The sequence below is a fragment of the Aplysia californica genome, unplaced genomic scaffold, assembly GCF_000002075.1.
Source record: "Aplysia californica isolate F4 #8 unplaced genomic scaffold, AplCal3.0 scaffold00078, whole genome shotgun sequence".
Classification (NCBI taxonomy): Eukaryota; Metazoa; Mollusca; class Gastropoda; order Aplysiida; family Aplysiidae; genus Aplysia; species Aplysia californica.
In genome coordinates, this window is record NW_004797348.1 from 221,315 (window position 1) to 225,615 (window position 4,301).

Here is a 4,301-nt window from a genome sequence, read left to right on the forward strand (position 1 = left end):
CCAGTGGCTCTCCCACAGACTGGAGGTGTACTTTTTGACTTTATTTCTAAAGTCAGTCTGTGGGAGAGTGTTCGTCGTTGATCCCAGCAGAAGGGATGAAGCTTTCTTTGCCAGTTCGTCTACCTGCTCATTTCCTCGGATGCCCACATGGCTGGGTATCCATGCGAACATGATGTTTTTTCCTGTTTCGGATAGTGTATGAATTTTCTGTTGTAGCCTAACTATTTTTGGGTGTAAGAGTGTGTAGTTTGTGAGTGAGGTGATGCAAGACAGAGAGGCAGAAAGGATAAGGAAAGATTTGTTAGGAGAATTTTCTACAGAGTCCAGTGCCATGTCAATGGCAGTGGCCTCCGCAGTGGAAATGGAGGCTTCAGGATGGAGTCTCCTCGGGTGTGTATTGTTGGGAGATAAAGCTGCGGCGCTCACTTCATTGTCTTTTTTGGAGCCGTCCGTGAAGATGAGCTCCGCACCGGGGTATTTATCTATTAGTTTTTTGTATTCTTCTTTAATGGTTTTGGAGTTTGTGCTTTCTTTGTTGTGTGTGGTCAGCTGTAAGTCTACTTTTGACTTGGTGAGGTGCCACGGAGGGAGGTCGGGGAAAAGAAGTTGTTGGATGTCTTGTTTGGAAAAGTGTAAGTTTTTGAGGTCCTCAAGGATTCTGAGGCCGGGGGGTTTGATGAGTTTTTCTTTGTTTTGGAATTTGATTATGGTTTCTGGGTTTGTTTCAAAATTGCTGTTGTGCGCTGGATTTTCCGGTGTTGAGCTCTGTTTAACTGCGTATTGTAGTGAGAGTTGTGTGCGTCTGAGTGAGAGTGGTGGTATGTTGGCCTCGGCCTGGAGGCTCTCAACCGGAGAAGTGCGGAAAGTCCCCAGAGCGAGGCGGAGTCCTTGGTTCTGTATTGGGTCTAGCATTTTTAAGATGTGTGGTTTTGCCGATCCGTAAACTTGACAGCCGTAGTCAAGCCTGGACCAGACAAGGAAGATGTACAAGTGGAGAAGGCGTTTTGAGTCCCCGCCCCACTCCGAATTCGATAGAATTTTCAAAGCATTTAACGCTTTCTGGCACCTCACTCGAAGGTCTTTGATGTGTGGTATGAATGTGAGTTTTTTGTCGAAAATGACGCCGAGGAAACGAGCTTGGCCCTGGGCGGGAATCCTTTCCCCGTATAGTGTCCAATCCGGCTGCAGCACACGTCTGCCTGTTCGGCAGAAGTGTGCTGCAACCGTCTTTGACGGGGACAACTTGAAACCGTTATTGTTTGCCCACGTTTCGAGTTTGTGCAGCTGCGTTTGCAGCTGCCTTTCCATAGATCTCAAATGAGGATTTTTCGAACGGGCAGGATTTCAAAAAGTCGTCAACGTATAACGAGCTGTCTATGCTGTTTTGGAGGGTTTTCACTATGGAATTTATTTTAATTTCGAAGAGGAGAGAAGAAAGGATGCTCCCCTGGGGGACTCCTTCCTCCTGTTGGTGGGGGTCTGAAAGGGAGGATCCGACACGAACCTGGAAGGAACGATCCTTCAGGAAGTTGCCAATGAAGGCAGGGAGCTGACCGCATATGCCGAGTGCGTGCAGGTCTCGAAGAATGCCGTACTTCCAGGTCGTGTCGAAGGCTTTTTTTAGGTAAAAAAAGATGGTGATCATGTGGCCTCTTTCAGCGAACGTCTCGCGTATAAAGGTCTCCAGGCGGACCAGGTGATCCAGAGTGGATCGAGTTTTCCTGAATCCGCACTGGAGACCGCTCAGCGAGCCCGTCGTTTCCAGAAACCACATGAGTCGCCTGTGAATCATTCTTTCAATCAGTTTGCAGAGACAGCTCATTAGTGCTATAGGTCTGTAATTGGATGGGTGTGTGTGGTCTTTGTTTGGTTTGGGCATTGGAATGACAGTGGCGAGATGCCAAGACTCCGGAAAGGAGTGCGACCGCCACATGTTGTTGTATATGTCTAGTAGGAGTGTGAGTGTTTCTGAGGGTAAGTGTCTAGCGATCTGGTTGTGGATGTCATCCGGTCCAGGGGCTGTATTGCCCAGGTCCGAGATGCACGATGTTAGTTCGTCGATGGTGAAGTCTGCGTTGTAGGTTTCGGTGTTGTTTGAGTGGAAGTTTAGGTGTTGTTGTTCTCTGTTAGTTTTGACGTTTTGAAAAGAGGTGTTGTAGTTTGCTTGGGTTGAGTTTTTGGCGACAGATGTAGCTATTGTGTTTGTGATGTCTACTTGTGTTTCAGCTGTGGTTCCATCCAGCCTCTGGACGTGCCGAATGGTGTCTGTGCGTCTACCTAAGAATTTTTTTGCAATTTTGAAAACTTGGTTGAGTGGTGTTTGGCTGTTGATTTTGGAGATGTATTTTTGGAATGATTGTATTTTGCTCTCCCTGAGGCATCTACGTGCTACAGCTCGAGCCTTTAAATAATTTATCTTGTTTTCTGTGGTGGTGTTGTTGACGGCTTTTCGATACGCTGCCTTCTTTTTCTTTACTGCATCCTCACATTCCCAAGAGAACCAGATATTGTTCCTCCGGGGTTTTGTTTTTGTTTTTGGTATGTGTATTTGGCATATTTCTAAAAGCTTTTCGTGGAATTTATTGTAGTTGTGGTTGAAAGCGGAGTTCAGAATCTGTCAGTGAGGAACAGATGCCACGAAACTGCCATGGTTTTGGGTGGCCTGGGGTGGAATGAACAAAACCGCTCTCGTGAGAATTACCAGATGCCTTGGTTTAGTGGACTACATCACGCAAGTGCTGGAACGTCATGTCTTACCCTTGTTTTCCTCAAGGTGTTATTCAAGTAGTCATCCCCATGCGAAACACAGCATTTTCTCATAGGGCCAATGCCATTACAGAATTCTTAAAAAAACCCAAATCAAGTCAACATTCGAATAGTTAGCAGCAAACAGCCCCGATATGAATCCTAAAGGTATGTGAAGTCCCATGAAACTGCGGCTGAAGAAAAACGACTTTGCCCCCAATTCAGACCCTTTGTTTGCAACTCTCTGTGACATTCGAAATGAAATGACTGACAAATATGTCCAAAACTAAATTGAATTGATGCCCAAAGGTTTCGTGCACAACACAAAGCCAATGGTTCCTAAGCAAAATAAAAATGAACACAATTAGTGTTGAGTCGAAGTTTTGTGTGGTATCTGTGATTGCTCTGTTTTTCCTTATGTTTGAAACTATCGTGACAAAATATCGTAATAAAATATTGTTTTTTGCAAAGACACAATTCTCCATTCATTGGGCATTCAATATATCGCCATTCGATCAATATTGATACTCTTCAATAAATCCGCAAAGACAATTTTACGTTTCTTTGATTTCGCAAAATTTTGCCAAGCCTTATTTTTTTTAAAGGTCATTTTGAGTGACAATATCTCGGGCGTCTCTTAAAATAGATTAAATATTAATATATATGTCAAATGATGAAGAATTTATATAGCTTTAAATTTAAATTGGTATGCTGCATGAGTGGGTAATGCAAGGCTTTCACACGATGACTGGGTGATTACATTTTCAAGTTTCTTTTGGACGCCACAGTATAACGGACTACGTTTACAGTAAGTTTTGCACGTCCAAACTTTCAGGAGTTTTCTCTCAAATTGGGCTCTTTCAGAGGGGAGGGGGGGGGGGGGGGGGACACAAAAATCTGTCATGCGAAAAGTTGTTAAAATATCGTCATAATTTTCGGTATACTGATAGATGAAACATTATTCTAGTGTAGTAAGTAGTGACGTAAAAAAAAATCTTGAATAAATGATTTTATTATAAATTTAATCCGTTGTTTGGATCTGAGATTTTTGTGGTCAAAATATTCCCATATTTAGGATCTCGACTCTGGAAAAGTTTTTCCTCCTACATCAAAAATGCCAAGTCCATCCTCTAAAACAGCCACGGAAGGTGACATTTAAAATCATGTATACCCTTATGATAGATTTTTTAGAAATGTGTGCATTTTCTATATATGACATTCCAATATGGCAGGCGTTACCATAGCAATACAAAAGAATTTTCAAAATTTTTCTTCATGACTTAATTCTCCACTCTTTTTATATTGATGCTACCACATTTGTAAGCTTAGTTTCTTCTTCTTAACGAATTTCAAAATTTCCCCCGCATCATGCCTTAAACCGGCAGTGGACGCTCCGTCTAAACGAAGCTTGAGTGCCGTGAACGTAGCCTCAACAGCGCCTGCAAACTGCATTCAGGGCGCCGTGAACGTAGCCTGCCAACTACATTCACGGCGCCGTGAACCTAGCCTGCAGACTACGTTCACGGCGCCGTGAACGTAGCCACTGCGAAACGTTT